General features: G+C 38.9%; 42 non-coding genes and 1 pseudogene across 42 annotated transcripts; all 43 read left to right on the top strand.

The window, feature by feature from the left end:
- Nucleotides 1–189: 189 nt before the first annotated feature.
- On the top strand, nt 190–308 carry LOC146035151 (5S ribosomal RNA). Its single transcript, XR_014460554.1, has one exon. It is a non-coding gene; the product is annotated as a 5S ribosomal RNA (ribosomal RNA).
- Nucleotides 309–650: 342 nt separating this feature from the next.
- Nucleotides 651–769, top strand: LOC146032203 (5S ribosomal RNA). Its single transcript, XR_014457646.1, has one exon. It is a non-coding gene; the product is annotated as a 5S ribosomal RNA (ribosomal RNA).
- A 342-nt stretch (nt 770–1,111) lies between these two features.
- Nucleotides 1,112–1,230, top strand: LOC146027452 (5S ribosomal RNA). The gene has a single exon (XR_014454853.1). It is a non-coding gene; the product is annotated as a 5S ribosomal RNA (ribosomal RNA).
- Nucleotides 1,231–1,576: 346 nt separating this feature from the next.
- On the top strand, nt 1,577–1,695 carry LOC146027578 (5S ribosomal RNA). Its single transcript, XR_014454974.1, has one exon. It is a non-coding gene; the product is annotated as a 5S ribosomal RNA (ribosomal RNA).
- Nucleotides 1,696–2,041: 346 nt separating this feature from the next.
- LOC146035172 (5S ribosomal RNA) lies at nt 2,042–2,160 on the top strand. The gene has a single exon (XR_014460575.1). It is a non-coding gene; the product is annotated as a 5S ribosomal RNA (ribosomal RNA).
- A 341-nt stretch (nt 2,161–2,501) lies between these two features.
- On the top strand, nt 2,502–2,620 carry LOC146027568 (5S ribosomal RNA). Its single transcript, XR_014454964.1, has one exon. It is a non-coding gene; the product is annotated as a 5S ribosomal RNA (ribosomal RNA).
- A 343-nt stretch (nt 2,621–2,963) lies between these two features.
- On the top strand, nt 2,964–3,082 carry LOC146033061 (5S ribosomal RNA). The gene has a single exon (XR_014458472.1). It is a non-coding gene; the product is annotated as a 5S ribosomal RNA (ribosomal RNA).
- Nucleotides 3,083–3,424: 342 nt separating this feature from the next.
- LOC146033070 (5S ribosomal RNA) lies at nt 3,425–3,543 on the top strand. Its single transcript, XR_014458481.1, has one exon. It is a non-coding gene; the product is annotated as a 5S ribosomal RNA (ribosomal RNA).
- Nucleotides 3,544–3,888: 345 nt separating this feature from the next.
- Nucleotides 3,889–4,007, top strand: LOC146031043 (5S ribosomal RNA). Its single transcript, XR_014456521.1, has one exon. It is a non-coding gene; the product is annotated as a 5S ribosomal RNA (ribosomal RNA).
- A 345-nt stretch (nt 4,008–4,352) lies between these two features.
- LOC146031732 (5S ribosomal RNA) lies at nt 4,353–4,471 on the top strand. Its single transcript, XR_014457190.1, has one exon. It is a non-coding gene; the product is annotated as a 5S ribosomal RNA (ribosomal RNA).
- Nucleotides 4,472–4,813: 342 nt separating this feature from the next.
- LOC146027567 (5S ribosomal RNA) lies at nt 4,814–4,932 on the top strand. The gene has a single exon (XR_014454963.1). It is a non-coding gene; the product is annotated as a 5S ribosomal RNA (ribosomal RNA).
- A 342-nt stretch (nt 4,933–5,274) lies between these two features.
- LOC146033060 (5S ribosomal RNA) lies at nt 5,275–5,393 on the top strand. Its single transcript, XR_014458471.1, has one exon. It is a non-coding gene; the product is annotated as a 5S ribosomal RNA (ribosomal RNA).
- A 342-nt stretch (nt 5,394–5,735) lies between these two features.
- Nucleotides 5,736–5,854, top strand: LOC146033058 (5S ribosomal RNA). Its single transcript, XR_014458468.1, has one exon. It is a non-coding gene; the product is annotated as a 5S ribosomal RNA (ribosomal RNA).
- A 345-nt stretch (nt 5,855–6,199) lies between these two features.
- LOC146031042 (5S ribosomal RNA) lies at nt 6,200–6,318 on the top strand. Its single transcript, XR_014456520.1, has one exon. It is a non-coding gene; the product is annotated as a 5S ribosomal RNA (ribosomal RNA).
- Nucleotides 6,319–6,663: 345 nt separating this feature from the next.
- LOC146031731 (5S ribosomal RNA) lies at nt 6,664–6,782 on the top strand. Its single transcript, XR_014457189.1, has one exon. It is a non-coding gene; the product is annotated as a 5S ribosomal RNA (ribosomal RNA).
- A 342-nt stretch (nt 6,783–7,124) lies between these two features.
- On the top strand, nt 7,125–7,243 carry LOC146033335 (5S ribosomal RNA). The gene has a single exon (XR_014458745.1). It is a non-coding gene; the product is annotated as a 5S ribosomal RNA (ribosomal RNA).
- Nucleotides 7,244–7,586: 343 nt separating this feature from the next.
- On the top strand, nt 7,587–7,705 carry LOC146034007 (5S ribosomal RNA). The gene has a single exon (XR_014459413.1). It is a non-coding gene; the product is annotated as a 5S ribosomal RNA (ribosomal RNA).
- Nucleotides 7,706–8,051: 346 nt separating this feature from the next.
- LOC146031842 (5S ribosomal RNA) lies at nt 8,052–8,170 on the top strand. The gene has a single exon (XR_014457296.1). It is a non-coding gene; the product is annotated as a 5S ribosomal RNA (ribosomal RNA).
- A 346-nt stretch (nt 8,171–8,516) lies between these two features.
- Nucleotides 8,517–8,635, top strand: LOC146034547 (5S ribosomal RNA). The gene has a single exon (XR_014459951.1). It is a non-coding gene; the product is annotated as a 5S ribosomal RNA (ribosomal RNA).
- Nucleotides 8,636–8,981: 346 nt separating this feature from the next.
- Nucleotides 8,982–9,100, top strand: LOC146033046 (5S ribosomal RNA). The gene has a single exon (XR_014458456.1). It is a non-coding gene; the product is annotated as a 5S ribosomal RNA (ribosomal RNA).
- A 346-nt stretch (nt 9,101–9,446) lies between these two features.
- LOC146034723 (5S ribosomal RNA) lies at nt 9,447–9,565 on the top strand. Its single transcript, XR_014460126.1, has one exon. It is a non-coding gene; the product is annotated as a 5S ribosomal RNA (ribosomal RNA).
- A 345-nt stretch (nt 9,566–9,910) lies between these two features.
- Nucleotides 9,911–10,029, top strand: LOC146033089 (5S ribosomal RNA). The gene has a single exon (XR_014458499.1). It is a non-coding gene; the product is annotated as a 5S ribosomal RNA (ribosomal RNA).
- Nucleotides 10,030–10,371: 342 nt separating this feature from the next.
- Nucleotides 10,372–10,490, top strand: LOC146031423 (5S ribosomal RNA). The gene has a single exon (XR_014456891.1). It is a non-coding gene; the product is annotated as a 5S ribosomal RNA (ribosomal RNA).
- A 346-nt stretch (nt 10,491–10,836) lies between these two features.
- On the top strand, nt 10,837–10,955 carry LOC146033704 (5S ribosomal RNA). Its single transcript, XR_014459113.1, has one exon. It is a non-coding gene; the product is annotated as a 5S ribosomal RNA (ribosomal RNA).
- Nucleotides 10,956–11,301: 346 nt separating this feature from the next.
- On the top strand, nt 11,302–11,420 carry LOC146027770 (5S ribosomal RNA; annotated as a pseudogene).
- A 342-nt stretch (nt 11,421–11,762) lies between these two features.
- LOC146027376 (5S ribosomal RNA) lies at nt 11,763–11,881 on the top strand. Its single transcript, XR_014454780.1, has one exon. It is a non-coding gene; the product is annotated as a 5S ribosomal RNA (ribosomal RNA).
- A 342-nt stretch (nt 11,882–12,223) lies between these two features.
- LOC146034416 (5S ribosomal RNA) lies at nt 12,224–12,342 on the top strand. Its single transcript, XR_014459822.1, has one exon. It is a non-coding gene; the product is annotated as a 5S ribosomal RNA (ribosomal RNA).
- Nucleotides 12,343–12,684: 342 nt separating this feature from the next.
- LOC146033033 (5S ribosomal RNA) lies at nt 12,685–12,803 on the top strand. Its single transcript, XR_014458443.1, has one exon. It is a non-coding gene; the product is annotated as a 5S ribosomal RNA (ribosomal RNA).
- Nucleotides 12,804–13,149: 346 nt separating this feature from the next.
- LOC146033821 (5S ribosomal RNA) lies at nt 13,150–13,268 on the top strand. The gene has a single exon (XR_014459230.1). It is a non-coding gene; the product is annotated as a 5S ribosomal RNA (ribosomal RNA).
- Nucleotides 13,269–13,610: 342 nt separating this feature from the next.
- LOC146031730 (5S ribosomal RNA) lies at nt 13,611–13,729 on the top strand. Its single transcript, XR_014457188.1, has one exon. It is a non-coding gene; the product is annotated as a 5S ribosomal RNA (ribosomal RNA).
- Nucleotides 13,730–14,071: 342 nt separating this feature from the next.
- On the top strand, nt 14,072–14,190 carry LOC146033021 (5S ribosomal RNA). The gene has a single exon (XR_014458431.1). It is a non-coding gene; the product is annotated as a 5S ribosomal RNA (ribosomal RNA).
- A 345-nt stretch (nt 14,191–14,535) lies between these two features.
- On the top strand, nt 14,536–14,654 carry LOC146031024 (5S ribosomal RNA). Its single transcript, XR_014456502.1, has one exon. It is a non-coding gene; the product is annotated as a 5S ribosomal RNA (ribosomal RNA).
- Nucleotides 14,655–14,999: 345 nt separating this feature from the next.
- Nucleotides 15,000–15,118, top strand: LOC146031729 (5S ribosomal RNA). The gene has a single exon (XR_014457187.1). It is a non-coding gene; the product is annotated as a 5S ribosomal RNA (ribosomal RNA).
- A 342-nt stretch (nt 15,119–15,460) lies between these two features.
- On the top strand, nt 15,461–15,579 carry LOC146031727 (5S ribosomal RNA). The gene has a single exon (XR_014457185.1). It is a non-coding gene; the product is annotated as a 5S ribosomal RNA (ribosomal RNA).
- Nucleotides 15,580–15,921: 342 nt separating this feature from the next.
- LOC146033978 (5S ribosomal RNA) lies at nt 15,922–16,040 on the top strand. Its single transcript, XR_014459387.1, has one exon. It is a non-coding gene; the product is annotated as a 5S ribosomal RNA (ribosomal RNA).
- A 342-nt stretch (nt 16,041–16,382) lies between these two features.
- On the top strand, nt 16,383–16,501 carry LOC146033599 (5S ribosomal RNA). Its single transcript, XR_014459007.1, has one exon. It is a non-coding gene; the product is annotated as a 5S ribosomal RNA (ribosomal RNA).
- Nucleotides 16,502–16,846: 345 nt separating this feature from the next.
- LOC146033820 (5S ribosomal RNA) lies at nt 16,847–16,965 on the top strand. Its single transcript, XR_014459228.1, has one exon. It is a non-coding gene; the product is annotated as a 5S ribosomal RNA (ribosomal RNA).
- Nucleotides 16,966–17,307: 342 nt separating this feature from the next.
- On the top strand, nt 17,308–17,426 carry LOC146031422 (5S ribosomal RNA). Its single transcript, XR_014456890.1, has one exon. It is a non-coding gene; the product is annotated as a 5S ribosomal RNA (ribosomal RNA).
- Nucleotides 17,427–17,772: 346 nt separating this feature from the next.
- Nucleotides 17,773–17,891, top strand: LOC146033008 (5S ribosomal RNA). Its single transcript, XR_014458419.1, has one exon. It is a non-coding gene; the product is annotated as a 5S ribosomal RNA (ribosomal RNA).
- Nucleotides 17,892–18,237: 346 nt separating this feature from the next.
- On the top strand, nt 18,238–18,356 carry LOC146032784 (5S ribosomal RNA). The gene has a single exon (XR_014458202.1). It is a non-coding gene; the product is annotated as a 5S ribosomal RNA (ribosomal RNA).
- Nucleotides 18,357–18,701: 345 nt separating this feature from the next.
- LOC146033873 (5S ribosomal RNA) lies at nt 18,702–18,820 on the top strand. The gene has a single exon (XR_014459281.1). It is a non-coding gene; the product is annotated as a 5S ribosomal RNA (ribosomal RNA).
- Nucleotides 18,821–19,162: 342 nt separating this feature from the next.
- On the top strand, nt 19,163–19,281 carry LOC146033686 (5S ribosomal RNA). The gene has a single exon (XR_014459094.1). It is a non-coding gene; the product is annotated as a 5S ribosomal RNA (ribosomal RNA).
- Nucleotides 19,282–19,623: 342 nt separating this feature from the next.
- On the top strand, nt 19,624–19,742 carry LOC146031299 (5S ribosomal RNA). The gene has a single exon (XR_014456768.1). It is a non-coding gene; the product is annotated as a 5S ribosomal RNA (ribosomal RNA).
- Nucleotides 19,743–19,839: the final 97 nt, after the last annotated feature.

Genomic DNA, 19,839 nt, shown 5'->3' with positions numbered 1-19,839 from the left:
TTTGGCAGCTAAACAGTGTTGAGCCTCTTTAGTAGTTTAATTTGAGACCACCTGCTAATATCATGTCCTGTAGGTCTTTTTACATTACCAACACATGATTTTTTTCAGTAAGCCAATACAGTTAGGAAACTTTTTTATTAACTTACCTGGTTATAGAAGTAGAAGAGGGCAAAAAAGTGCCTGTATCTCACCTACAGCCATACCAAATTAGATACGCCCAATCTCGTCTGATCTTGGAAGCTAAGCAGTGTTGGGCCTAGTTAGTACTTGGGTGGGAGACCACATGGGAACACCAGGTGCTGTAGGTTTTTTCTTATTACTGGCAAATTGTTTTTATTCTCTAGCTATTTAAATTGGAAAAAAACTTTTATTGCCAGTACAGACATTTGGAAGAGGTCAAACAGACACAATAGCCATCACCTAAAAACTTACCACACTGTTTAGGCCCAATTGCAACTGCTTTTGGCAGCTAAACAGTGTTGAGCCTCTTTAGTAGTTTAATTTGAGACCACCTGCTTATATCATGTCCTGTAGGTCTTTTTACATTACCAACACATGATTTTTTTCAGTAAGCCAAAACAGGTAGGAAACTTTTTTATTAACTTACCTGGTTATAGAAGTAGAAGAGGGCAAAAAAGTGCCCGTATCTCACCTACAGCCATACCACATTAGATACGCCCAATCTCATCTGATCTTGGAAGCTAAGCAGTGTTGGGCTTGGTTAGTACTTGGGTGGGAGACCACATGGGAACACCAGGTGCTGTAGGTTTTTTCTTAACACTGGCAAATTGTTTTTATTCTCTAGCTATTTAAATTGGAAACTTTTTTTTATTGCCAGTACAGACATTTGGAAGAGGTCAAACAGACACAATAGCCATCACCTAAAAACTTACCACACTGTTTAGGCCCAATTCCAACTGCTTTTGGCAGCTAAACATTGTTGAGCCTCTTTTGTAGTTTAATTTGAGACCACCTGCTAATATCATGTCCTGTAGGTCTTTTTACATTACCAACACATGATTTTTTTCAGTAAGCCAATACAGTTAGGAAACTTTTTTATTAGCTTACCTGGTTATAGAAGTAGAAGAGGGCAAAATAGTGCCTGTATCTCACATACAGCCATACCACATTGGATACGCCCAATCTCGTCTGATCTTGGAAGCTAAGCAATGTTGGGCTTGGTTAGTACTTGGGTGGAAGACCACATGGGAACACCAGGAGCTGTAGGCTTTTTCCCATTACTGGCAAATTGTTTTTATTCTCTAGCTTTTTAAATTGGAAACTTTTTTCTCTTTATTGCCAGTACAGACATTTGAAAGAGGTCAAACAGACACAATAGCCATCACCTAAAAACTTACCACACTGTTTAGGCCCAATTCCAACTGCTTTTGGCAGTTAAACAGTGTTGAGCCTCTTTAGTAGTTTAATTTGAGACTACCTGCTTATATCATGTCCTGTAGGTCTTTTTACATTACCAACACATGATTTTTTTTAGTAATCCAAAACATTTAGGACACTTTTTTATTAGCTTACCTGGTTATAGAAGTAGAAGAGTGCAAAAAAGTGCCTGTATCTCACCTACAGCCATACCACATTGGATACGCCCAATGTCGTCTGATCTTGGAAGCTAAGCAGTGTTGGGCCTTGTTAGTACTTGGGTGGGAGACCACATGGGAACACCAGGTGCTGTAGGTTTTTCCCAATACTGGCAAATTGTTTTTATTCTCTAGCTTTTTAAATTGGAAACTTTTTTCTCTTTATTGGCAGTACAGACATTTGAAAGAGGTCAAACAGACACAATAGCCATCACCTAAAAACTTACCACACTGTTTAGGCCCAATTCCAACTGCTTTTGGCAGCTAAACAGTGTTGAGCCTCTTTAGTAGTTTAATTTGAGACCACCTGCTAATATCATGTCCTGTAGGTCTTTTTACATTACCAACACATGATTTTTTTCAGTAAGCCAATACAGTTAGGAAACTTTTTTTATTAACTTACCTGGTTATAGAAGTAGAAGAGGGCAAAAAAGTGCCTGTATCTCATCTACAGCCATACCACATTAGATACGCCCAATCTTGTCTGATCTTGGAAGCTAAGCAGTGTTGGGCCTGGTTAGTACTTGTGTGGGAGACCACATGGGAACACCAGGTGCTGTAGGTTTTTTTTATTACTGGCAAATTGTTTTTATTCTCTAGCTATTTAAATTGGAAAAAAACTTTTATTGCCAGTACAGACATTTGGAAGATGTCAAACAGACACAATAGCCATCACCTAAAAACTTACCACACTGTTTAGGCCCAATTGCAACTGCTTTTGGCAGCTAAACAGTGTTGAGCCTCTTTAGTAGTTTAAATTTAGACCACCTGCTTATATCATGTCCTGTAGGTCTTTTTACATTACCAACACATGATTTTTTTCAGTAAGCCAAAACAGTTAGGAAACTTTTTTATTAACTTACCTGGTTATAGAAGTAGAAGAGGGCAAAAAAGTGCCTGTATCTCATCTACAGCCATACCACATTAGATACGCCCAATCTCCTCTGATCTTGGAAGCTAAGCTGTGTTGGGCCTGGTTAGTACTTGGGTGGGAGACCACATGGGAACACCAGGTGCTGTAGGCTTTTTCTTATTACTGGCAATTTTTTTTTATTCTCTAGCTATTTAAATTGGAAACTTTTTTTTATTGCCAGTACAGACATTTGGAAGAGGTCAAACAGACACAATAGCCATCACCTAAAAACTTACCACACTGTTTAGGCCCAATTGCAACTGCTTTTGGCAGCTAAACAGTGTTGAGCCTCTTTAGTAGTTTAATTTGAGACCACCTGCTAATATCATGTCCTGTAGGTCTTTTTACATTACCAACACATGATTTTTTTTTAGTAAGCCAATACAGTTAGGAAACTTTTTTATTAGCTTACCTGGTTATAGAAGTAGAAGAGGGCAAAAAAGTGCTTGTATTTCACCTACAGCCATACCACATTGGATACGCCCAATCTCGTCTGATCTTGGAAGCTAAGCAGTGTTGGGCCTGGTTAGTAGTTGGGTGGGAGACCACATGGGAACACCTGGTGCTGTAGGATTTTTTCCATTACTGGCAAATTGTTTATATTCTCTAGCTATTTAAATTGGAAACTTTTTTTTATTGCCAGTACAGACATTTGGAAGAGGTCAAACAGACACAATAGCCATCACCTAAAAACTTACCACACTGTTTAGGCCCAATTCCAACTGCTTTTGGCAGCTAAACAGTGTTGAGCCTCTTTAGTAGTTTAATTTGAGACCACCTGCTTATATCATGTCCTGTAGGTTTTTTTACATTACCAACACATGATTTTTTTCAGTAAGCCAAAACAGTTAGGACACTTTTTTATTAGCTTACCTGGTTATGGAAGTAGAAGAGGGCAAAAAAGTGCTTGTATTTCACCTACAGCCATACCACATTGGATACGCCCAATCTCGTCTGATCTTGGAAGCTAAGCAGTGTTGGGCCTGGTTAGTACTTGGGTGGGAGACCACATGGGAACACCAGGTGCTGTAGGTTTTTCCCATTACTGGCAAATTGTTTTTATTCTCTAGCTTTTTAAATTGGAAACTTTTTTCTCTTTATTGCCAGTACAGACATTTGAAAGAGGTCAAACAGACACAATAGCCATCACCTAAAAACTTACCACACTGTTTAGGCCCAATTCCAACTGCTTTTGGCAGCTAAACAGTGTTGAGCATCTTTAGTAGTTTAATTTGAGACCACCTGCTTATATCATGTCCTGTAGGTTTTTTTACATTACCAACACATGATTTTTTTCAGTAAGCCAAAACAGTTAGGACACTTTTTTATTAGCTTACCTGGTTATAGAAGTAGAAGAGGGCAAAAAAGTGCTTGTATTTCACCTACAGCCATACCACATTGGATACGCTCAATCTCGTCTGATCTTGGAAGCTAAGCAGTGTTGGGCCTGGTTAGTACTTGGGTGGGAGACCACATGGGAACACCAGGTGCTGTAGGTTTTTCCCATTACTGGCAAAATGTTTTTATTCTCTAGCTTTTTAAATTGGAAACTTTTTTCTCTTTATTGCCAGTACAGACATTTGAAAGAGGTCAAACAGACACAATAGCCATCACCTAAAAACTTACCACACTGTTTAGGCCCAATTCCAACTGCTTTTGGCAGCTAAACAGTGTTGAGCCTCTTTAGTAGTTTAATTTGAGACCACCTGCTTATATCATGTCCTGTAGGTTTTTTTACATTACCAACACATGATTTTTTTCAGTAAGCCAAAACAGTTAGGACACTTTTTTATTAGCTTACCTGGTTATAGAAGTAGAAGAGGGCAAAAAAGTGCCTGTATCTCACCTACAGCCATACCACATTAGATACGCCCAATCTCGTCTGATCTTGGAAGCTAAGCAGTGTTGGGCCTGGTTAGTACTTGGGTGGGAGACCACATGGGAACACCAGGTGCTGTAGGTTTTTTCTTATTACTGGCAAATTGTTTTTATTCTCTAGCTATTTAAATTGGAAAAAAACTTTTATTGCCAGTACAGACATTTGGAAGATGTCAAACAGACACAATAGCCATCACCTAAAAACTTACCACACTGTTTAGGCCCAATTGCAACTGCTTTTGGCAGCTAAACAGTGTTGAGCCTCTTTAGTAGTTTAATTTTAGACCACCTGCTTATATCATGTCCTGTAGGTCTTTTTACATTACCAACACATGATTTTTTTCAGTAAGCCAAAACAGTTAGGAAACTTTTTTATTAACTTACCTGGTTATAGAAGTAGAAGAGGGCAAAAAAGTGCCTGTATCTCATCTACAGCCATACCACATTAGATACGCCCAATCTCCTCTGATCTTGGAAGCTAAGCTGTGTTGGGCCTGGTTAGTACTTGGGTGGGAGACCACATGGGAACACCAGGTGCTGTAGGCTTTTTCTTATTACTGGCAATTTTTTTTTATTCTCTAGCTATTTAAATTGGAAACTTTTTTTTATTGCCAGTACAGACATTTGGAAGAGGTCAAACAGACACAATAGCCATCACCTAAAAACTTACCACACTGTTTAGGCCCAATTGCAACTGCTTTTGGCAGCTAAACAGTGTTGAGCCTCTTTAGTAGTTTAATTTGAGACCACCTGCTAATATCATGTCCTGTAGGTCTTTTTACATTACCAACACATGATTTTTTTCAGTAAGCCAATACAGTTAGGAAACTTTTTTATTAGCTTACCTGGTTATAGAAGTAGAAGAGGGCAAAAAAGTGCTTGTATTTCACCTACAGCCATACCACATTGGATACGCCCAATCTCGTCTGATCTTGGAAGCTAAGCAGTGTTGGGCCTGGTTAGTAGTTGGGTGGGAGACCACATGGGAACACCTGGTGCTGTAGGATTTTTTCCATTACTGGCAAATTGTTTATATTCTCTAGCTATTTAAATTGGAAACTTTTTTTTATTGCCAGTACAGACATTTGGAAGAGGTCAAACAGACACAATAGCCATCACCTAAAAACTTACCACACTGTTTAGGCCCAATTCCAACTGCTTTTGGCAGCTAAACAGTGTTGAGCCTCTTTAGTAGTTTAATTTGAGACCACCTGCTTATATCATGTCCTGTAGGTTTTTTTACATTACCAACACATGATTTTTTTCAGTAAGCCAAAACAGTTAGGACACTTTTTTATTAGCTTACCTGGTTATAGAAGTAGAAGAGGGCAAAAAAGTGCTTGTATTTCACCTACAGCCATACCACATTGGATACGCCCAATCTCGTCTGATCTTGGAAGCTAAGCAGTGTTGGGCCTGGTTAGTACTTGGGTGGGAGACCACATGGGAACACCAGGTGCTGTAGGTTTTTCCCATTACTGGCAAATTGTTTTTATTCTCTAGCTTTTTAAATTGGAAACTTTTTTCTCTTTATTGCCAGTACAGACATTTGAAAGAGGTCAAACAGACACAATAGCCATCACCTAAAAACTTACCACACTGTTTAGGCCCAATTCCAACTGCTTTTGGCAGCTAAACAGTGTTGAGCCTCTTTAGTAGTTTAATTTGAGACCACCTGCTTATATCATGTCCTGTAGGTTTTTTTACATTACCAACACATGATTTTTTTCAGTAAGCCAAAACAGTTAGGACACTTTTTTATTAGCTTACCTGGTTATAGAAGTAGAAGAGGGCAAAAAAGTGCTTGTATTTCACCTACAGCCATACCACATTGGATACGCTCAATCTCGTCTGATCTTGGAAGCTAAGCAGTGTTGGGCCTGGTTAGTACTTGGGTGGGAGACCACATGGGAACACCAGGTGCTGTAGGTTTTTCCCATTACTGGCAAAATGTTTTTATTCTCTAGCTTTTTAAATTGGAAACTTTTTTCTCTTTATTGCCAGTACAGACATTTGAAAGAGGTCAAACAGACACAATAGCCATCACCTAAAAACTTACCACACTGTTTAGGCCCAATTCCAACTGCTTTTGGCAGCTAAACAGTGTTGAGCCTCTTTAGTAGTTTAATTTGAGACCACCTGCTTATATCATGTCCTGTAGGTTTTTTTACATTACCAACACATGATTTTTTTCAGTAAGCCAAAACAGTTAGGACACTTTTTTATTAGCTTACCTGGTTATAGAAGTAGAAGAGGGCAAAAAAGTGCCTGTATCTCACCTACAGCCATACCACATTAGATACGCCCAATCTCGTCTGATCTTGGAAGCTAAGCAGTGTTGGGCCTGGTTAGTACTTGGGTGGGAGACCACATGGGAACACCAGGTGCTGTAGGTTTTTTCTTATTACTGGCAAATTGTTTTTATTCTCTAGCTATTTAAATTGGAAAAAAACTTTTATTGCCAGTACAGACATTTGGAAGAGGTCAAACAGACACAATAGCCATCACCTAAAAACTTACCACACTGTTTAGGCCCAATTGCAACTGCTTTTGGCAGCTAAACAGTGTTGAGCCTCTTTAGTAGTTTAATTTGAGACCACCTGCTTATATCATGTCCTGTAGGTCTTTTTACATTACCAACACATGATTTTTTTCAGTATGCCAAAACAGTTAGGAAACTTTTTTATTAACTTACCTGGTTATAGAAGTAGAAGAGGGCAAAAAAGTGCCTGTATCTCACCTACAGCCATACCACATTATATACGCCCAATCTCGTCTGATCTTGGAAGCTAAGCAGTGTTGGGCTTGGTTAGTACTTGGGTGGGAGACCACATGGGAACACCAGGTGCTGTAGGTTTTTTCTTATTACTGGCAAATTGTTTTTATTCTCTAGCTATTTAAATTGGAAACTTTTTTTTATTGCCAGTACAGACATTTGGAAGAGGTCAAACAGACACAATAGCCATCACCTAAAAACTTACCACACTGTTTAGGCCCAATTCCAACTGCTTTTGGCAGCTAAACATTGTTGAGCCTCTTTTGTAGTTTAATTTGAGACCACCTGCTAATATCATGTCCTGTAGGTCTTTTTACATTACCAACACATGATTTTTTTTCAGTAAGCCAATACAGTTAGGAAACTTTTTTATTAGATTACCTGGTTATAGAAGTAGAAGAGGGCAAAATAGTGCTTGTATCTCACCTACAGCCATACCACATTGGATACGCCCAATCTCGTCTGATCTTGGAAGCTAAGCAATGTTGGGCTTGGTTAGTACTTGGGTGGGACCCCACATGGGAACACCAGGTGCTGTAGGCTTTTTCCCATTACTGGCAAATTGTTTTTATTCTCTAGCTTTTTAAATTGGAAACTTTTTTCTCTTTATTGCCAGTACAGACATTTGAAAGAGGTCAAACAGACACAATAGCCATCACCTAAAAACTTACCACACTGTTTAGGCCCAATTCCAACTGCTTTTGGCAGCTAAACAGTGTTGAGCCTCTTTAGTAGTTTAATTTGAGACTACCTGCTTATATCATGTCCTGTAGGTCTTTTTACATTACCAACACATGATTTTTTTTAGTAATCCAAAACATTTAGGACACTTTTTTATTAGCTTACCTGGTTATAGAAGTAGAAGAGTGCAAAAAAGTGCCTGTATCTCACCTACAGCCATACCACATTGGATACGCCCAATCTCGTCTGATCTTGGAAGCTAAGCAGTGTTGGGCCTGGTTAGTACTTGGGTGGGAGACCACATGGAAACACCAGGTGCTGTAGGTTTTTCCCATTACTGGCAAATTGTTTTTATTCTCTAGCTTTTTAAATTGGAAACTTTTTTCTCTTTATTGCCAGTACAGACATTTGAAAGAGGTCAAACAGACACAAAAGCCATCACCTAAAAACTTACCACACTGTTTAGGCCCAATTCCAACTGCTTTTGGCAGCTAAACAGTGTTGAGCCTCTTTAGTAGTTTAATTTGAGACCACCTGCTAATATCATGTCCTGTAGGTCTTTTTACATTACCAACACATGATTTTTTTCAGTAAGACAATACAGTTAGGAAACTTTTTTTATTAACTTACCTGGTTATAGAAGTAAAAGAGGGCAAAAAAGTGCCTGTATCTCACCTACAGCCATACCACATTAGATACGCCCAATCTTGTCTGATCTTGGAAGCTAAGCAGTGTTGGGCCTGGTTAGTACTTGGGTGGGAGACCACATGGGAACACCAGGTGCTGTAGGCTTTTTCCCATTACTGGCAAATTGTTTTTATTCTCTAGCTTTTTAAATTGGAAACTTTTTTCTCTTTATTGCCAGTACAGACATTTGAAAGAGGTCAAACAGACACAATAGCCATCACCTAAAAACTTACCACACTGTTTAGGCCCAATTCCAACTGCTTTTGGCAGCTAAACAGTGTTGAGCCTCTTTAGTAGTTTAATTTGAGACTACCTGCTTATATCATGTCCTGTAGGTCTTTTTACATTACCAACACATGATTTTTTTTAGTAATCCAAAACATTTAGGACACTTTTTTATTAGCTTACCTGGTTATAGAAGTAGAAGAATGCAAAAAAGTGCCTGTATTTCACCTACAGCCATACCACATTGGATACGCCCAATCTCGTCTGATCTTGGAAGCTAAGCAGTGTTGGGCCTGGTTAGTACTTGGGTGGGAGACCACATGGGAACACCAGGTGCTGTAGGTTTTTCCCATTACTGGCAAATTGTTTTTATTCTCTAGCTTTTTAAATTGGAATCTTTTTTCTCTTTATTGCCAGTACAGACATTTGAAAGAGGTCAAACAGACACAAAAGCCATCACCTAAAAACTTACCACACTGTTTAGGCCCAATTCCAACTGCTTTTGGCAGCTAAACAGTGTTGAGCCTCTATAGTAGTTTAATTTGAGACCACCTGCTAATATCATGTCCTGTAGGTCTTTTTACATTACCAACACATGATTTTTTTCAGTAAGACAATACAGTTAGGAAACTTTTTTTATTAACTTACCTGGTTATAGAAGTAGAAGAGGGCAAAAAAGTGCTTGTATTTCACCTACAGCCATACCACGTTGGATACGCCCAATCTTGTCTGATCTTGGAAGCTAAGCAGTGTTGGGCCTGGTTAGTAATTGGGTGGGAGACCACATGGGAACACCAGGTGCTGTAGGTTTTTCCCATTACTGGCAAATTGTTTTTATTCTCTAGCTTTTTAAATTGGAAACTTTTTTCTCTTTATTGCCAGTACAGACATTTGGAAGAGGTCAAACAGACACAATAGCCATCACCTAAAAACTTACCACACTGTTTAGGCCCAATTGCAACTGCTTTTGGCAGCTAAACAGTGTTGAGCCTCTTTAGTAGTTTAATTTGAGACCACCTGCTTATATCATGTCCTGTAGGTCTTTTTACATTACCAACACATGATTTTTTTCAGTATGCCAAAACAGTTAGGAAACTTTTTTATTAACTTACCTGGTTATAGAAGTAGAAGAGGGCAAAAAAGTGCCTGTATCTCATCTACAGCCATACCACATTAGATACGCCCAATCTCATCTGATCTTGGAAGCTAAGCAGTGTTGGGCCTGGTTAGTACTTGGGTGGGAGACCACATGGGAACACCAGGTGCTGTAGGCTTTTTCTTATTACTGGCAAATTTTTTTTATTCTCTAGCTATTTAAATTGGAAACTTTTTTTTATTGCCAGTACTGACATTTGGAAGAGGTCAAACAGACACAATAGCCATCACCTAAAAACTTACCACACTGTTTAGGCCCAATTGCAACTGCTTTTGGCAGCTAAACAGTGTTGAGCCTCTTTAGTAGTTTAATTTGAGACCACCTGCTAATATCATGTCCTGTAGGTCTTTTTACATTACCAACACATGATTTTTTTCAGTAAGCCAATACAGTTAGGAAACTTTTTTATTAGCTTACCTGGTTATAGAAGTAGAAGAGGGCAAAATAGTGCCTGTATCTCACCTACAGCCATACCACATTGGATACGCCCAATCTCGTCTGATCTTGGAAGCTAAGCAATGTTGGGCTTGGTTAGTACTTGGGTGGGAGACCACATGGGAACACCAGGTGCTGTAGGCTTTTTCCCATTACTGGCAAATTGTTTTTATTCTCTAGCTTTTGAAATTGGAAACTTTTTTCTCTTTATTGCCAGTACAGACATTTGAAAGAGGTCAAACAGACACAATAGCCATCACCTAAAAACTTACCACACTGTTTAGGCCCAATTCCAACTGCTTTTGGCAGCTAAACAGTGTTGAGCCTCTTTAGTAGTTTAATTTGAGACTACCTGCTTATATCATGTCCTGTAGGTCTTTTTACATTACCAACACATGATTTTTTTTAGTAATCCAAAACATTTAGGACACTTTTTTATTAGCTTACCTGGTTATAGAAGTAGAAGAGTGCAAAAAAGTGCCTGTATCTCACCTACAGCCTTACCACATTGGATACGCCCAATCTCGTCTGATCTTGGAAGCTAAGCAGTGTTGGGCCTGGTTAGTAATTGGGTGGGAGACCACATGGGAACACCAGGTGCTGTAGGTTTTTCCCATTACTGGCAAATTGTTTTTATTCTCTAGCTTTTTAAATTGGAAACTTTTTTCTCTTTATTGCCAGTACAGACATTTGAAAGAGGTCAAACAGACACAAAAGCCATCACCTAAAAACTTACCACACTGTTTAGGCCCAATTCCAACTGCTTTTGGCAGCTAAACAGTGTTGAGCCTCTTTAGTAGTTTAATTTGAGACCACCTGCTAATATCATGTCCTGTAGGTCTTTTTACATTACCAACACATGATTTTTTTCAGTAAGACAATACAGTTAGGAAACTTTTTTTATTAACTTACCTGGTTATAGAAGTAGAAGAGGGCAAAAAAGTGCCTGTATCTCACCTACAGCCATACCACATTAGATACGCCCAATCTTGTCTGATCTTGGAAGCTAAGCAGTGTTGGGACTGGTTAGTACTTGGGTGGGAGACCACATGGGAACACCAGGTGCTGTAGGTTTTTTTTTATTACTGGCAAATTGTTTTTATTCTCTAGCTAATTAAATTGGAAAAAAACTTTTATTGCCAGTACAGACATTTGGAAGATGTCAAACAGACACAATAGCCATCACCTAAAAACTTACCACACTGTTTAGGCCCAATTGCAACTGCTTTTGGCAGCTAAACAGTGTTGAGACTCTTTAGTAGTTTAATTTGAGACCACCTGCTTATATCATGTCCTGTAGGTCTTTTTACATTACCAACACATGATTTTTTTCAGTAAGCCAAAACAGTTAGGAAACTTTTTTATTAACTTACCTGGTTATAGAAGTAGAAGAGGGCAAAAAAGTGCCTGTATCTCATCTACAGCCATACCACATTAGATACGCCCAATCTCGTCTGATCTTTGAAGCTAAGCAGTGTTGGGCCTGGTTAGTACTTGGGTGGGAGACCACATGGGAACACCAGGTGCTGTAGGCTTTTTCTTATTACTGGCAATTTTTTTTTATTCTCTAGCTATTTAAATTGGAAACTTTTTTTTATTGCCAGTACAGACATTTGGAAGAGGTCAAACAGACACAATAGCCATCACCTAAAAACTTACCACACTGTTTAGGCCCAATTGCAACTGCTTTTGGCAGCTAAACAGTGTTGAGCCTCTTTAGTAGTTTAATTTGAGACCACCTGCTAATATCATGTCCTGTAGGTCTTTTTACATTACCAACACATGATTTTTTTCAGTAAGCCAATACAGTTAGGAAACTTTTTTATTAGCTTACCTGGTTATAGAAGTAGAAGAGGGCAAAAAAGTGCTTGTATTTCACCTACAGCCATACCACATTGGATACGCCCAATCTCGTCTGATCTTGGAAGCTAAGCAGTGTTGGGCCTCGTTAGTACTTGGGTGGGAGACCACATGGGAACACCTGGTGCTGTAGGATTTTTTCCATTACTGGCAAATTGTTTATATTCTCTAGCTATTTAAATTGGAAACTTTTTTTTATTGCCAGTACAGACATTTGGAAGAGGTCAAACAGACACAATAGCCATCACCTAAAAACTTACCACACTGTTTAGGCCCAATTCCAACTGCTTTTGGCAGCTAAACAGTGTTGAGCCTCTTTAGTAGTTTAATTTGAGACCACCTGCTTATATCATGTCCTGTAGGTTTTTTTACATTACCAACACATGATTTTTTTCAGTAAGCCAAAACAGTTAGGACACTTTTTTATTAGCTTACCTGGTTATAGAAGTAGAAGAGGGCAAAAAAGTGCTTGTATTTCACCTACAGCCATACCACATTGGATACGCCCAATCTCGTCTGATCTTGGAAGCTAAGCAGTGTTGGGCCTGGTTAGTACTTGGGTGGGAGACCACATGGGAACACCAGGTGCTGTAGGTTTTTCCCATTACTGGCAAATTGTTTTTATTCTCTAGCTTTTTAAATTGGAAACTTTTTTCTCTTTATTGCCAGTACAGACATTTGAAAGAGGTCAAACAGACACAATAGCCATCACCTAAAAACTTACCACACTGTTTAGGCCCAATTCCAACTGCTTTTGGCAGATAAACAGTGTTGAGCCTCTTTAGTAGTTTAATTTGAGACCACCTGCTAATATCATGTCCTGTAGGTCTTTTTACATTACCAACACATGATTTTTTTTCAGTAAGCCAATACAGTTAGGAAACTTTTTTATTAACTTACCTGGTTATAGAAGTAGAAGAGGGCAAAAAAGTGCCTGTATCTCACCTACAGCCATACCACATTAGATACGCCCAATCTCGTCTGATCTTGGAAACTAAGCAGTGTTGGGCCTGGTTAGTACTTGGGTGGGAGACCACATGGGAACACCAGGTGCTGTAGGTTTTTTCTTATTACTGGCAAATTGTTTTTATTCTCTAGCTATTTAAATTGGAAAAAAACTTTTATTGCCAGTACAGACATTTGGAAGAGGTCAAACAGACACAATAGCCATCACCTAAAAACTTACCACACTGTTTAGGCCCAATTGCAACTGCTTTTGGCAGCTAAACAGTGTTGAGCCTCTTTAGTAGATTAATTTGAGACCACCTGCTTATATCATGTCCTGTAGGTCTTTTTACATTACCAACACATGATTTTTTTCAGTAAGCCAAAACAGTTAGGAAACTTTTTTATTAACTTACCTGGTTATAGAAGTAGAAGAGGGCAAAAAAGTGCCTGTATCTCACCTACAGCCATACCACATTAGATACGCCCAATCTCGTCTGATCTTGGAAGCTAAGCAGTGTTGGGCCTGGTTAGTACTTGGGTGGGAGACCACATGGGAACACCAGGTGCTGTAGGTTTTTTCTTATTACTGGCAAATTGTTTTTATTCTCTAGCTATTTAAATTGGAAACTTTTTTTTATTGCCAGTACAGACATTTGGAAGAGGTCAAACAGACACAATAGCCATCACCTAAAAACTTACCACACTGTTTAGGCCCAATTCCAACTGCTTTTGGCAGCTAAACAGTGTTGAGCCTCTTTAGTAGTTTAATTTGAGACCACCTGCTTATATCATGTCCTGTAGGTTTTTTTACATTACCAACACATGATTTTTTTCAGTAAGCCAAAACAGTTAGGACACTTTTTTATTAGCTTACCTGGTTATAGAAGTAGAAGAGGGCAAAAAAGTGCTGGTAATTCACCTACAGCCATACCACATTGGATACGCCCAATCTCGTCTGATCTTGGAAGCTAAGCAGTGTTGGGCCTGGTTAGTACTTGGGTGGGAGACCACATGGGAACACCAGGTGCTGTAGGTTTTTCCCATTACTGGCAAATTGTTTTTATTCTCTAGCTTTTTAAATTGGAAACTTTTTTCTCTTTATTGCCAGTACAGACATTTGAAAGAGGTCAAACAGACACAATAGCCATCACCTAAAAACTTACCACACTGTTTAGGCCCAATTCCAACTGCTTTTGGCAGCTAAACAGTGTTGAGCCTCTTTAGTAGTTTAATTTGAGACCACCTGCTTATATCATGTCCTGTAGGTTTTTTTACATTACCAACACATGATTTTTTTCAGTAAGCCAAAACAGTTAGGACACTTTTTTATTAGCTTACCTGGTTATAGAAGTAGAAGAGGGCAAAAAAGTGCTTGTATTTCACCTACAGCCATACCACATTGGATACGCCCAATCTCGTCTGATCTTGGAAGGTAAGCAGTGTTGGGCCTGGTTAGTACTTGGGTGGGAGACCACATGGGAACACCAGGTGCTGTAGGTTTTTCCCATTACTGGCAAAATGTTTTTATTCTCTAGCTTTTTAAATTGGAAACTTTTTTCTCTTTATTGCCAGTACAGACATTTGAAAGAGGTCAAACAGACACAATAGCCATCACCTAAAAACTTACCACACTGTTTAGGCCCAATTCCAACTGCTTTTGGCAGCTAAACAGTGTTGAGCCTCTTTAGTAGTTTAATTTGAGACCACCTGCTAATATCATGTCCTGTAGGTCTTTTTACATTACCAACACATGATTTTTTTCAGTAAGCCAATACAGTTAGGAAACTTTTTTATTAACTTACCTGGTTATAGAAGTAGAAGAGGGCAAAAAAGTGCCTGTATCTCACCTACAGCCATACCACATTAGATACGCCCAATCTCGTCTGATCTTGGAAGCTAAGCAGTGTTGGGCCTGGTTAGTACTTGGGTGGGAGACCACATGGGAACACCAGGTGCTGTAGGTTTTTTCTTATTACTGGCAAATTGTTTTTATTCTCTAGCTATTTAAATTGGAAAAAAACTTTTATTGCCAGTACAGACATTTGGAAGAGGTCAAACAGACACAATAGCCATCACCTAAAAACTTACCACACTGTTTAGGCCCAATTGCAACTGCTTTTGGCAGCTAAACAGTGTTGAGCCTCTTTAGTAGTTTAATTTGAGACCACCTGCTAATATCATGTCCTGTAGGTCTTTTTACATTACCAACACATGATTTTTTTCAGTAAGCCAATACAGTTAGGAAACTTTTTTATTAACTTACCTGGTTATAGAAGTAGAAGAGGGCAAAAAAGTGCCTGTATCTCACCTACAGCCATACCACATTAGATACGCCCAATCTCGTCTGATCTTGGAAGCTAAGCAGTGTTGGGCCTGGTTAGTACTTGGGTGGGAGACCACATGGGAACACCAGGTGCTGTAGGTTTTTTTTTATTACTGGCAAATTGTTTTTATTCTCTAGCTATTTAAATTGGAAAAAAACTTTTATTGCCAGTACAGACATTTGGAAGATGTCAAACAGACACAATAGCCATCACCTAAAAACTTACCACACTGTTTAGGCCCAATTGCAACTGCTTTTGGCAGCTAAACAGTGTTGAGACTCTTTAGTAGTTTAATTTGAGACCACCTGCTTATATCATGTCCTGTAGGTCTTTTTACATTACCAACACATGATTTTTTTCAGTAAGCCAAAACAGTTAGGAAACTTTTTTATTAACTTACCTGGTTATAGAAGTAGAAGAGGGCAAAAAAGTGCCTGTACCTCATCTACAGCCATACCACATTGGATACGCCCAATCTCGTCTGATCTTTGAAGCTAAGCAGTGTTGGGCCTGGTTAGTACTTGGGTGGGAGACCACATGGGAACACCAGGTGCTGTAGGCTTTTTCTTATTACTGGCAATTTTTTTTTATTCTCTAGCTATTTAAATTGGAAACTTTTTTTTATTGCCAGTACAGACATTTGGAAGAGGTCAAACAGACACAATAGCCATCACCTAAAAACTTACCACACTGTTTAGGCCCAATTGCAACTGCTTTTGGCAGCTAAACAGTGTTGAGCCTCTTTAGTAGTTTAATTTGAGACCACCTGCTAATATCATGTCCTGTAGGTCTTTTTACATTACCAACACATGATTTTTTTCAGTAAGCCAATACAGTTAGGAAACTTTTTTATTAGCTTACCTGGTTATAGAAGTAGAAGAGGGCAAAAAAGTGCTTGTATTTCACCTACAGCCATACCACATTGGATACGCCCAATCTCGTCTGATCTTGGAAGCTAAGCAGTGTTGGGCCTCGTTAGTACTTGGGTGGGAGACCACATGGGAGTACCTGGTGCTGTAGGTTTTTCCCATTACTGGCAAATTGTTTTTATTCTCTAGCTTTTTAAATTGGAAACTTTTTTCTCTTTATTGCCAGTACAGACATTTGAAAGAGGTCAAACAGACACAATAGCCATCACCTAAAAACTTATCACACTGTTTAGGCCCAATTCCAACTGCTTTTGGCAGATAAACAGTGTTGAGCCTCTTTAGTAGTTTAATTTGAGACCACCTGCTAATATCATGTCCTGTAGGTCTTTTTACATTACCAACACATGATTTTTTTCAGTAAGCCAATACAGTTAGGAAACTTTTTTATTAACTTACCTGGTTATAGAAGTAGAAGAGGGCAAAAAAGTGCCTGTATCTCACCTACAGCCATACCACATTAGATACGCCCAATCTCGTCTGATCTTGGAAACTAAGCAGTGTTGGGCCTGGTTAGTACTTGGGTGGGAGACCACATGGGAACACCAGGTGCTGTAGGTTTTTTCTTATTACTGGCAAATTGTTTTTATTCTCTAGCTATTTAAATTGGAAACTTTTTTTTATTGCCAGTACAGACATTTGGAAGAGGTCAAACAGACACAATAGCCATCACCTAAAAACTTACCACACTGTTTAGGCCCAATTCCAACTGCTTTTGGCAGCTAAACATTGTTGAGCCTCTTTTGTAGTTTAATTTGAGACCACCTGCTAATATCATGTCCTGTAGGTCTTTTTACATTACCAACACATGATTTTTTTCAGTAAGCCAATACAGTTAGGAAACTTTTTTATTAGCTTACCTGGTTATAGAAGTAGATGAGGGCAAAATAGTGCCTGTATCTCACCTACAGCCATACCACATTGGATACGCCCAATCTCGTCTGATCTTGGAAGCTAAGCAATGTTGGGCTTGGTTAGTACTTGGGTGGGAGACCACATGGGAACACCAGGTGCTGTAGGCTTTTTCCCATTACTGGCAATTTTTTTTTATTCTCTAGCTTTTTAAATTGGAAACTTTTTTCTCTTTATTGCCAGTACAGACATTTGAAAGAGGTCAAACAGACACAATAGCCATCACCTAAAAACTTACCACACTGTTTAGGCCCAATTCCAACTGCTTTTGGCAGCTAAACAGTGTTGAGCCTCTTTAGTAGTTTAATTTGAGACTACCTGCTTATATCATGTCCTGTAGGTCTTTTTACATTACCAACACATGATTTTTTTTAGTAATCCAAAACATTTAGGACACTTTTTTATTAGCTTACCTGGTTATAGAAGTAGAAGAGTGCAAAAAAGTGCCTGTATCTCACCTACAGCCATACCACATTGGATACGCCCAATCTCGTCTGATCTTGGAAGCTAAGCAGTGTTGGGCCTGGTTAGTACTTGGGTGGGAGACCACATGGGAACACCAGGTGCTGTAGGTTTTTCCCATTACTGGCAAATTGTTTTTATTCTCTAGCTTTTTAAATTGGAAACTTTTTTCTCTTTATTGCCAGTACAGACATTTGAAAGAGGTCAAACAGACACAAAAGCCATCACCTAAAAACTTACCACACTGTTTAGGCCCAATTCCAACTGCTTTTGGCAGCTAAACAGTGTTGAGCCTCTTTAGTAGTTTAATTTGAGACCACCTGCTAATATCATGTCCTATAGGTCTTTTTACATTACCAACACATGATTTTTTTCAGTAAGCCAATACAGTTAGGAAACTTTTTTTATTAACTTACCTGGTTATAGAAGTAGAAGAGGGCAAAAAAGTGCTTGTATTTCACCTACAGCCATACCACGTTGGATACGCCCAATCTTGTCTGATCTTGGAAGCTAAGCAGTGTTGGGCCTGGTTAGTACTTGGGTGGGAGACCACATGGGAACACCAGGTGCTGTAGGTTTTTCCCATTACTGGCAAATTGTTTTTATTCTCTAGCTTTTTAAATTGGAAACTTTTTTCTCTTTATTGCCAGTACAGACATTTGGAAGAGGTCAAACAGACACAATAGCCATCACCTAAAAACTTACCACACTGTTTAGGCCCAATTGCAACTGCTTTTGGCAGCTAAACAGTGTTGAGCCTCTTTAGTAGTTTAATTTGAGACCACCTGCTTATATCATGTCCTGTAGGTCTTTTTACATTACCAACACATGATTTTTTTCAGTATGCCAAAACAGTTAGGAAACTTTTTTATTAACTTACCTGGTTATAGAAGTAGAAGAGGGCAAAAAAGTGCCTGTATCTCATCTACAGCCATACCACATTAGATACGCCCAATCTCGTCTGATCTTGGAAGCTAAGCAGTGTTGGGCCTGGTTAGTACTTGGGTGGGAGACCACATGGGAACACCAGGTGCTGTAGGCATTTTCATATTACTGGCAAATTTTTTTTATTCTCTAGCTATTTAAATTGGAAACTTTTTTTTATTGCCAGTACAGACATTTGGAAGAGGTCTAACAGACACAATAGCCATCACCTAAAAACTTACCACACTGTTTAGGCCCAATTGCAACTGCTTTTGGCAGCTAAACAGTGTTGAGCCTCTTTAGTAGTTTAATTTGAGACCACCTGCTTATATCATGTCCTGTAGGTCTTTTTACATTACCAACACATGATTTTTTTCAGTAAGCCAATACAGTTAGGAAACTTTTTTATTAGCTTACCTGGTTATAGAAGTAGAAGAGGGCAAAAAAGTGCTTGTATTTCACCTACAGCCATACCACATTGGATACGCCCAATCTCGTCTGATCTTGGAAGCTAAGCAGTGTTGAGCCTGGTTAGTACTTGGGTGGGAGACCACATGGGAACACCTGGTGCTGTAGGATTTTTTCCATTACTGGCAAATTGTTTATATTCTCTAGCTATTTAAATTGGAAACTTTTTTTTATTGCCAGTACAGACATTTGGAAGAGGTCAAACAGACACAATAGCCATCACCTAAAAACTTACCACACTGTTTAGGCCCAATTCCAACTACTTTTGGCAGATAAACAGTGTTGAGCCTCTTTAGTAGTTTAATTTGAGACCACCTGCTTATATCATGTCCTGTAGGTTTTTTTACATTACCAACACATGATTTTTTTCAGTAAGCCAAAACAGTTAGGACACTTTTTTATTAGCTTACCTGGTTATAGAAGTAGAAGAGGGCAAAAAAGTGCTTGTATTTCACCTACAGCCATATCACATTGGATACGCCCAATCTCGTCTGATCTTGGAAGCTAAGCAGTGTTGGGCCTGGTTAGTACTTGGGTGGGAGACCACATGGGAACACCAGGTGCTGTAGGTTTTTCCCATTACTGGCAAATTGTTTTTATTCTCTAGCTTTTTAAATTGGAAACTTTTTTCTCTTTATTGCCAGTACAGACATTTGGAAGAGGTCAAAC

This window comes from Crinia signifera, chromosome 8 (genome assembly GCF_055691185.1).
Source record: "Crinia signifera chromosome 8, ASM5569118v1, whole genome shotgun sequence".
In the NCBI taxonomy this organism is placed as follows: Eukaryota; Metazoa; Chordata; class Amphibia; order Anura; family Myobatrachidae; genus Crinia; species Crinia signifera.
This window is presented reverse-complemented; position numbering and strand designations above follow the sequence as displayed.